This window comes from Balaenoptera musculus, chromosome 10 (assembly GCF_009873245.2).
Source record: "Balaenoptera musculus isolate JJ_BM4_2016_0621 chromosome 10, mBalMus1.pri.v3, whole genome shotgun sequence".
NCBI lineage: Eukaryota > Metazoa > Chordata > Mammalia > Artiodactyla > Balaenopteridae > Balaenoptera > Balaenoptera musculus.
The window spans coordinates 76339559-76351253 of record NC_045794.1 but is presented as its reverse complement, the minus strand read 5'-3'; positions in this window follow the sequence as shown (position 1 = coordinate 76351253).

Here is an 11695-nt window from a genome sequence, read left to right as displayed (position 1 = left end):
ACTGGCCATTTTTTTCCCCAAACATAAATTTACTGTCATATAAGCCTGAACTTCCAAACTTGAATTTCTGGACATACCAATGAGGGTGAAAGTATATTTTGTTCAACATGGCCTGTTAGGAATTGCCGCCTCTCCTTATATTGCCTTCTGTAGAGCAAAATCCACTGCTTACCTGCCTCTCTCCTTCTTCATTCCTCCTGCCAACCTGTTTTTCCTCATTTCTTTTTCTTCTTGTTCTTTGTCCCCTCTCCCCTCCCCTCTCTCTCCCACATTTTTTTGTTTGGTTCATCTCTCTGAATCTCACCCTCTCTCCAGTCATGTGTCAATCCCCCATCTCGTCTTCCCAGCCACTCCAGCCAGCAGTAATTTCTCCTTTTCCTGACTTATATTACCAAATGTCTATGCCAAAGACTTTGGCTCATGGATATTCTAACTCGTAGTGTTGTCCAATTGTATTTTATGTCTAAGTCCAGTTCCCTCAACTAGATCCTAAATGTTTGAGACCTAGGAAGAGAATGTATTTTACTTTTACATTTCCAACAGGGTACATAACCAATGTTCAATAAATATACAGTATTTTGAATCACATTGAATTTTTTCCCACTTTCCCAGTCAAACGTATTTCCTTCCTATGCTTACCCAGCCATGCTAATTTTCACCTGTAAATCCTTTGATAGGCTGAGGGAGAAAAACGGAGTTAACAATCACAATCAAGTTATTCATTTGTGGAAAGCAAAGTGTTAAAGAATATTATTATCTCCCACCAAAGAATAAAAAATAACTAAGAAATTGAATTTAGACTGAAAATTTGTTCACAGTTCATACAAGAAAAATGAAGACAGTTATATTTCAACTAATGTTGACAAGTTGGATGGCAATAGACATTAGTCAGCAGATAGATCCCAAATACTACCTAGGGAAGCTACAGGATAAGCAGTATAAATTTCACCTCTAAGAAGTAGCCATGTGAAATGAAGAAATAACTTTAAGTTATAAAAATCCCTTTCCTAGTTAATTTGATCATTGCTTATGTTTGATATGAAGACTTTTTACGTAATTGTTAGACGTTGTATACTGACATTAGCCATATTGTGGAACATGATCTGTAGGATTTTTCCACTGATAGTCAAATAGTTCATTTTAATAACAATAAAGTGTTCCCAAAGGAGAGTAGAGTCCCACGGACAGTGACGACAGCCAAAGGACAAGTAGTCAGCAGGCTTCAGGTGACCTTACTGAGTGACTATAAGATTTTAGTAGAAAACAGGTATTCAATAAACATTAGAAACATATGAGATGAGATTTGTTCATGATTCATTTCCCAGTGTTATGAGAAGAGGATGATCTGGGGTATAGGGAAGCTTTAATTCAAGTCCCATTTCTTTGCTTTCTGGCTGTGAGACCTTGGACACGATACTTAATGCATTTGAATGTTAATTTCCTCATCTGCAAAATATATGTAAAATGTTTCAATGGGTTTTTGAAAGTTACGTGAGAAAAATCTGTAAGTGCTTGGCAAAAAAAAATTTGCAGGTGCTTTTTGAATGATGTCATTTGTACCTCAGTTTCCCCATATTACACAGGATAGGCCTGCATAGATGTTATAAAACAAAGATAATTAAAATTTACAATGTGAGACTCAGAGATCAAGAGAGATGACTTGAGCATTAAGAATTAATCTATGAATTGAATCTGAAAAATTTTGCTTTCTATGTATGTCTGTATCTGAAAAATTGTGCTTTCTATGTATGCTTTCAAGGCAACTAACATTAGCTATTTACTCTGTGAAAAATGGCCACAATTAACACGTAGGTCTACAACACAGACCCACAATAAGGCAGGCTGAGGGCCACTAATAGCCCAGTGTGCTCATGTGTGGGAAGCTTGGTGGAAAGCACAGTGGGCAGCTGCCCACAGTGGGCAGCAGTGGTACAGAATCCTCCCCAAACCAGCTACAGCAGGGCACATGCTGCTCTGGAGTCAGGATTGTCCTAGAGTTGTGGACTGGCCAGATGACACCTAGCCACCGTTCACCTTTTCTTTAGCATTTACTGCATGTAGGCATTGTGCTTTACATCTATTTTCTCATTTAATCTGCTCAAGAGCCCCATGAGGTAGGTATTACTAGTATCTTCAACTTACAGATGAGTAAACTGAGGCACAGAGAGGTTATGTAGCTGGTGCTAAGGCACACACCTAGGAAACCACTGGTGAGAGTCCAGCTCAGGCCATCTGCATCCACAGGCTGCTCTCTTAAATCCTTCTGAAAGGAAAACACATTAGATACCTTTACATGAACACCAGGAGAGGTATGTCCAGGATCTGGGACGGGATGATGGATGTATGAAGGGAAGGGCCGTTTGGTCATATGGCCCTGTGTGATTTCGTCAGTCTGGTATGCTGCCTAAATGGCATGGAATCTGCTTCCAGACAGATGCTGGGTGAGAAGTCTGGCGATAAGAATGGCTGTACATGCTGTGTGTCCCAGCGACGGGGTGGGTTGTCTATTTCCAGGGCCTGGGAGCTGCTCTCCCCAACTTGACCCAGATAAGTGCCAGATATGGGAGCACAGGTGCAAGATCAACTGGTCTGCTTCTTGGGTGGAATTTTCCTGCTTAAAAAAAAAAAAAAAAGTGCAGGAAAACAACAGCTTCCTATGACCTCATTCTGCTTAAAATTCCTGGATATGTCTCTGTTTCCCTTCTGGTTCCAGACTTTTTCTTACTTACTTTTATAGTAAATTCAGCTTCTTTAAAAGGAAACAAATATCAACTTCTTAAAGAAGTGGCATTGATTTTTTTTTCCAGAACATTTTGAACTACAGAGCCAAAGAATCTTATTTAATTGATCCCTAATTAAGTTTTTTCCCTAGATGGTCAGTCTTTCCTGAGAAAGTGGTTCATACACTTTCTGCATTAGAATCACTGGGCATGTTCATTAAATTGGGCTTTCATTTATCAAAGCTATTTACTGAGTATGTACTCTATGACAGGTGTTATGTTACATGTTGATTTGTGGTCCTCTCCCCACACCTTCTGAATTAGTATCTCTGGAGGTGAGTCCAGGAATCCTCATTTTTAACAAGTTTCCAGATAAATTTTATGCCCTCAAAACTTTGAATACCACTATCCTATATTATAAACTCTTCAAATATAAGGCTTGGGGTTTTATGTAACTTTGTTTCTAGCCCCTAAAAGATTGCCTGGCATGATGGTGTTGATGTGTGATTGGTTACAATTCAATGAAGAAATGAATTTCTAAATTCACTGCCTAGAGTGACGTAGGAAGATCAAACCTATCATTTATTCTTGTTCATATGTTTATGATTTTTAATTTTCTGGTCCTGAACCTAGCTACCCTGACACCTGTAAGTCAAGAATCTGTTTATTTCGGAGTTCTGATTTTTATTTTGTCCTGGAGGGTATTAATCATTGGATTATGTGTTTCTTTATTGGGATATTCACAAAATCCCCTTTGCTTTATTATTGAAAAATCAAAGAATGTCAAATTTGAGTAGACTTTAAAAGATAAGTATGCCAACCTCTCATCAAGTACTTAAATTCTCCCCATAGTATACTCTCTGCATTAGGCAGAATAGGGTCACTGTTTTAACAAATAACCTCAAAATTTCACTGGCTTCATCACAGTGAAGTTTATTTCTCACTCATGATTTATTCCAATGCAGATATCAGAAGGAGGCTGTGTCATTCAGGGACCCAGGCTCCTTCCATCTTGTGGCTCTGTTCTCAGAAAACCAAGGTCTTCCTCCTGTTAGCCAGCAGATGGGGCAAGGGTATGAGGATCCCATGGGGGTTGAAAGGGCAGCCCAATATGGCATGCACCACTTTCACTCACATTTCATCAGCCAGAGCTCAGCCACTGGCCCACACCTAACTGCAGAGGAGACGGGCACATGCAGTCAAAGTGGATGATCAGATGCCCTCTGCCTTAGCCTCCAAGTAGTTATATGGCCTCCCTACAATTCTTCCAGTGACAGAGAACTCACTACTCTTTGAGTAGTGAGTCAAACATATCATCTTTAAACATCCCAGACAGAGTTCTTTCATTGAGTTACCGTATATTTTGCTGCATTGGCAAGATTACATAGTACTTAAGAGCGTGGTCTGTGGAATCAGACTGCTTGAGTTTGTATCCAGACCCCATCAATCTTGGCCAGTTATTCATTTCTCAGAGTCTGTTTTCTCGTAAATTAATCCATGTATTTCCTGGCTTGTGCCTAATATGTAACAAATTCTCAATAAATGTTAGTTGTTAATACTTGGTATATCGTTCCTTGTTCCACCTCTGTCCTCACAGGTATACATCCTTGTCCTTGGATACTGAAAGGTATCTCTGCCCCTATTCTGAGTATCTTCCAGAATCTTCAGCTGTTCCTCACATGACCTCATTTAACATTCCTTCTCCATCATGGTCACTCTAGATTCTAGTATGCTCTGATTAGGGAAAAGAGCAGCAAAACTATAACCTTCTTATTTTTAACTGCTATACATCTATTTATGTAGCCTAAGATCACGTTAGTTTTTTTAGCCACCACTTCACCCAGCTGATACATATTGATCTTATTTTCTACTAAAATGTTTAAAATTTACATAAATGTAATTGCTGAGCCAAGTCTCCTTCATTGTTGTAGCCTTTTTTGGTTTCAAGAGAAGATTCTTATATTAATAGCTATAAACTTCTAGTATATTCTATTTGATCTTCTGTTTTCAATCTAAAAGGAAGACTTACTGCAACCTTGGGGCTCTTCTGCTACCTAACAGTGGTTAATACAGTTTATTCAACACACAAGGAGAGTGAGTAAGACTCACCTGTTAGTGTACATTTCTTTTGGCCCAGAGTATCAAGAAAAGTCCACTAACACCAGGGATATTTACTAAGCTGGTGTTTAGGTCTTTCCCCCCTACTGTTTTTGAAAAGTTAAAAGAAAAAAAGAAGACAAAACACCAGCTCATCTTTTCTTGGCATGAAGACTCACCACTGTATTAATCCAAATTTCTTTGGCCTTTTCTTCTTTGTGGGCAAGAGTTTCTCTGTGTGTTGTCACGTCATGTGGGTCTGGGGAAGGATAAGAAGGAAGCAAAAGATGGGGTGGGATAAGCAGGCAGATATTGCAGATGCCACGTCAGGTAAGCTGGACCCAGCAGGCCCCTTGGTGGCCCTGATGGCTTCTTGCAAACCTGTGATTCTAAGACTCTGTGTCATAAATAAGTGGATTCCAGCTCCAGAAGTCTCAGTGTACCAACCTGGAAAATGGGAACATTCTGGTTTTTGAAATTCTTGTTCTAAGTACTTTCTCTTTGGATCAAGAATGATCTTTCTTCTTAATAGCTCCTCTGTGATCACTACTCCTGCAGTCACCCTCTTCATTACTGTGAAAGCTTGACCTTGGAGCTTAATCCATCAAGCTCCCTAGTCTTCTTTACTAAAGTCAATCTTTGGTAATGACTTATTTGAGACTGGTACACTGGCCTTTTCTGTAATAATAGCAGCAACAATAATAGTAATACAATAGCTAACATTGATTGAGCACATACTCTGTGTGAGGAACATACTATGGGGTAGGTATTATATTATTAACCACATGTTATAGAAGAGGAAATTGATACATAGAAAATTTAAGTTGCCCAGGGTTACATAGCGGGAGAGCCAGTTAAATAGGCTCTCCAACTGTAGAGTGCAAACTACCACTCACAAATGAACAAAGGCCCTGCCATTCACTCCCAGACGGCTCAGCTGCCAGACTGCCACAGTCAAGTCTCAGACCACACATAACCATGCCCTTCTGTGGACACTGTTCACTAATTTACCTGACTTTTGATATATCATGCGTCAAAATAGTGTCTATTAACCCAGTGGTAGGTAAGAAGCTAAAATGGTACTTTGGTGTAATTTCAAAATGCTCAGCATCAAGTGCTGGGCAGCACTTGAATTAGTGGCACTTCAAGGAACACAAGGAGAGATTCTATAGCATATTAATGTGATGACTTAAAAAAAATCCTTACGGGACCGAGGCTACTACTTCCTTTTGTTCACCTGAGCTGGGGGTGGGGAAACCCCAAGAAACAGAACAATCCAATCACCTTCTCCTGCAGCCCACATGCATAGCTGACTTCTGAGAAATGCATTTAACTTTCAGAGGTTTCATGATCAGCTGCTGGACAACATCCGGCACCAACCTAACCGCTAGTCTCAGATCTCATAGCAACACAGATCATCTGGAACCCAAAATAGTCCTGCCTAGGGCTCTTTTCACTTCTTATCACTTGAGCAAGAGCATGTGTAAGAAAGGTGTCTGTTAGCCAACAGCTGCTGATTCGCAGAGAAACAAGTGGATGTGTGGCTGCTTCCATTTAATCAGTCACCATCTATCTTGGCAGTACTAATGCTTCTATTTTACCAGACACCTCTGTCTATGCATATTTCTTTTTATCCAAGAGTCCACTGGACTTTTTCAAATTCACTCACACATGATATTTTCATAGGGCTTAATACTGAATGAAATCCCCTTTAATCCCAACCCTTCTCCACTTTATTTTGTTTCTTAACATTTTCCTTTTGTAGAAACACATTGGAGGCTAATCCCCAAGACCTTGAGAGAGATACACACAAGAAAGTCTGACTTTGCTAGAGGATCTTTAACCTGCCTGGAGCTTTGATTTATTCTGGTTACAGCTCCTCCTCTCTTCATCCTTTGGCCTCAATTAGACACTTTGCTGCCATAAAGTGGATTACTTCTGAATAAAGGCATAGTGTCCACCATGATAACATTGCTTCCATGCATGACAGCTATGGGACTTGCAGCCTGAGAACACTTTGCTTGATAGTAGGTACAATGTAGTTTTGACTAAAATGTTATCTAAACAAAACTCTCTGGGCTTACCCAAGGACAATTTACGTCAGCAGGAGAAATCAATAAAGAAATACCAATGGAGAATATTGTGGGAATTTGTGGCAAGGGTGTATTGTTTTATGATGAAAAACCAATAAAGATTTTTTAATTGCATATTTCTTGATCACCTAAATGATTGGCTCCTGCACTAAATTTAATATAAGGAAACAACATGAAAAATCCTATTCTTCCCTAACTTCTGCCACGCCCCTCTTGAGTGGTTACACGCAGTCTCCATGTACCTTGTCATTGAAAGCAGTTGGGTAGTTATATTTATTCTCTACAATTCCCATACATTCTTCTTTAAGGTAAAACCAACCAAGGATACATTCTCCTTTGCTCTGTAGGAGCCAAGGACTCAGAGTTGAATTTAAATTAAACCAAAAGAGATCATCAAACTCTGAAGAAAGCCTAGTATATAAGAATCTGTTTATAAAGATCAAGAAGAACTGCTATATTGCAGAGATACCAAGGGTTTGGTAGAATTCAGTTCAATTTATAGGCAATCATTAATTATTTACTACAAATAAGCCATTTGTTTCAGCTAAGAATGATCTATCCTGCCTTTAAAGCAAATTTGGAGAAGAAGGGGAAGGAGAAGGGGAGGAGGAAGAGAAAAAGGAGGAGGGAAAATGAGAAGACAGTGGTGATGATGATGGCACCACCCGTTAAGGAATCAAAAAGTGGACTGTTAGTCCTCTCCCACCCCCAGCCCCCCAATCTCAGGTGCTGTCCCACTTTGATATTCACTAAGGCAGAGGCACATAGGACAGCAAGACCCTCCTAAGTGCCTGCTGCAGCAATATTACGAAGTGCCATCCCTCCCTGAGGTATTAGATGGGAACTAACATTTACTGGGCTCTTTGGCACTTTATGTGCCTTAGATGCATGGTTTTGTTTAATTCTCAAACAAGCTTATGAGAGGGTAATGTTATTCCCATTTGTATAGATTAAGTGCAAGAGGTTGAGAAACTTGCCCCAAATCACATAGCTAACACCAGGAGCTGGCTTTCAAACCTGCATCTGGATTGCTATGCCTAGTCTCGTCCTATCGTCTCATATGCCCTTCACCTCTGCTCTACCAAGAGATCGATCTAGTATCTCCTTTCCAACCTGGTGGGCCTGGCTATCTGGCATAGCCTGCCCCGAACAAAGTTTCCTGTACCGTGTTATGTCCCCGTACCTCACTGGCAAGACCCTGCCCCAGCATGTGCACTTTGCTTTTGCGGGTCACTTTTCCCAATGTGGTTATACATTTATGGTTCTCACCACCTAACATAAGACAGACCATTCCTCAGACATAAACGCTCACAGCACACTGGATATACTGACAATCACCACACAGGTCAAACAACTCTCACTGAAAATGCAAATGCAGGGGAAAATGTGGGAAATTGATAAAGACAGATTTCATGGGATTTAATAATATTGGCTTAAAATATATCTTTTTCATTTCTGATCATATCAGAAAATGCTATCATGAATCTTGCTATTTTGAGCTCTGAGTTTAGGGATCCTTTTTTTATGGAGTAGGGGACTCTCTTCCTGGGTATGCACGGGCTCTTTGACTGAGGTAGAAGAAAACCTACCAAGTTTGTGAATTTGACATGGTATTTTTCAAAGGATAAGTGTCTGGGAGAGGGCACACCATCATAATCCATATAAGGAGAGGGAAAAAGGGTTGCATGTGAGAGGACTTAAATTTATCAAACCCTGACTCTGTGCCATGGCTTGACATGTGGCTAACTTTATCTTCTTAATTCCTCTCAACAATCCTGGGAGGTATAAATGTTCTGTACACACCACCACCACTGCCACCACCAAGACTCAAGGAGCAGCACTTGGTCCAGGCTCCTACAGCTGTTGAGTGGTAGAGCTGGGATTTGAACCCATGTCTCCCTGAGCTGATTTCACTACACTGTGCAGTTTCCTAATGAGCAGGGCTCTATTTGGGGTCTGTGACAAAGTGACAAAAAGTGACAAAATACACACCTTGTACTCAAGAGACTTACAATTTAGGAGACAAACAGATTTAAAAGGTCAATAACCAAATATGCTTGCAAAAAAAAAAAGGCTAGGTAGGACCTCAAGAAAGGTACAGGACCTCAATGGAGCCATTGATTACGGAGACCTTGAGTGGTGAAAGAGTCCTGGTGAAGGAGAGAGATTTGAATGAGGCTTAGAAAGAAAACTGAGAACTTAGAAATGGAGAGGAGGCTAGCAGCTGTCCAAAAAAGGGGATCATCCTGAGCTAAGAATATACATGCTGGATTCACGGAATAAGGTGGAAAGTGGCGGTAGTTTTTGTTGTTTCCAGAATTGAGCATAGAGGAGGAGCTGAGAAATGGCTCTTTGGAAGGTACGTTAGTGCTTTGCTCCTCAAAGTGTGGTCTAAGCACCAATGCCATGACCATCATCTGGGAACATGTTGGAGATGGAGAATCTTGGGCCCTGTGCCAGATCCATTAAATCAGAATCTGCATTTTAACAAGATTCCATATGTGATTCAGAGGCATATTAAAGTTTGAAAAGGGCTACCTTAGAGAAGTAGATCTACTTTTCTTGTTTTCCTTCTCATAGATCCCAAAACAAGAGTGAAGAGGACAAAAAATTCTCTTTCCTGCCTTTCTGTCCCCTTCTTTTCTTTCTCTTTCTGTAGAAGCCCAGGTGTCTGTTGGTGAACTCAGGGACTTGAATGATGCTTCCTTTCTGCTGCTTTGCCTAAAACTTAACGTCCTCTTTCTGTAACTTCTGTGCATCACTCTCTTCCTTTTCACTGGCATTCACTGATCTGTGAATGTCACACTGAAGAATGTGGAGCAAATGCATTTTGTACACAAATGTCTACAAAATGCAACAACTCAATTGCCTTCCCAGGAGGCAGCCCTGAATAACTGGCCTATCTGTAAAAGTGGTTGATCTACACATAATAGAATGTTCTGTGTTAGCGTCGCCCCTTTTAAACAGTGGGTTTGAAATGGCGGTGCTTCCCTCAGCAGGACTGTTTGGAAACAGACCTCAAGAAAAGAGAGGCGGTTTCAAAATGTGGGCCCTGCCTTGTGATTGACCCAGTTTGTTTAATTCGGGCTTTTTATTCCTATTAACATTTTTGATCCTGTCACTTGGGACCACAACTATCGTTTGTGAAGAGTCCAGGTTTAGGAGAAGCTTGGAAAAAAGGAACATTGTGTATGTAAATTGGGGGCACTTCTAGTTTCTGGGATGACACGTAAAGAACTTGTAAGTCTTCAGTTCCGTCTACACAACAAGAACAAAACTGAACAAACTGGAAGCCAACAACTCTTCTTAGATCCTTCAGAGCACTGAGGTCACAGGGCAAACCACTGTCCCCGAAACTGGACAGACAGATGGATACAGAGAATTACAGCTTACCAGGATCAGAAGACTTTTCAGAAACCAATACCAGAGAAGGAAAACCTAAACTATAATTGACAAATTACCAGAGGCTCTGTGTAGACAAGTTTGAGAATTAAAACCTCATATGGATTTGGAATTTAGTGAGGAGAGAAAATCACCTCCCTGCCTGCAAGCTCTACCCTCTTTGAACTTGACAGCTGTCATCTAGCCACAGGCGATTATTTACCTGCAGTCCTTGCCATCAGTGAAATAACTTCAGCTGATATTTTAGAGATTACAGAATCCGGTGAGTTTATTTGTTGCAAGTCATCAAGATTTCTATGAAAGTTTTATAGTTGATTATAGTAATGAGTTAGGTAATGCTGAATATTTGTAGTAATAACATTACCTTGACAAATCTTACGTGTTCAAGTGTTTCTCCAGCCTCTTTGTCCAACCTGCTTGCCAACATGTGGGTGTCATGGGAAAAAAACAAGGTCCTGAGAACTAAGGACATCTAGCTTCTTGTTCTGATTTTGCCAGACATTTGTTGTATAATCAAGGGGAAGTCACATGTCCTTTCTGGGGCACAGTTTTCCCATCTGTAAAAGAGGATAATAGTAGCTGGACTATTTCAGCCCTGAAGTCAGAATCCAATAAAGTAGTAAGATGTCATATCAATGCACAGTTATTAATGTCTGTAAGCTTATGAAGTATATATGTACATAACATGGTGGGACCCAAAAAAAATCACTAAGGTTAAACATAATTCAGATGCAACTTAAAAGTCAATCCTCAGAAAGTATGGATATTTTTGTAGAAATCATGAGTTTAAGTTTCACTTTATTTTTCTGCTTTCTGCACCTTCTCCTCTTGCAGTTCTCTGTTCCATCTCCTTTTATAACTCTCTCCAGAGCTCTACTTATGTTCTGAAGGTGTTTGGGGAGAAACAGAGTTTTGAAATTTGCAACCATCTTTGGGGCATGCTAGTCAGCTTAAATTTGGCTGTATGTGGATTTTCTCTAACAGAAAACCAAATAAAACGCTCTTGACACGGCAAACAAACAGCCATCCTGAGGGCAATATTTTTAGGAGCTAAGTGTAAATGAATAAAAAAATTCCATGGTGATTTTTTTTCCCCTGAAACATAAAAGAAGCTAAAAAATAAACATCTCATCCCAAATGCAATTTGGATCTTATTGAATTGAAAACAGTTGTGCAAAGTATTGGGGCCATTTGAAGACCACATCAGGCAGTTGGATCCCACATCTGCCTAAAAATCCTACCGCTTATATGTAACACACAATTACTGGTTCACTGAGCAAGAATAATCATTCCAGTGACCCAGGAGAGGACAAAATTGGAAAAACACAGTATTAGTCACCTCTCCCCAGGCCTGCTCATGAAGGGAGACCTGTGAGAGGGAAG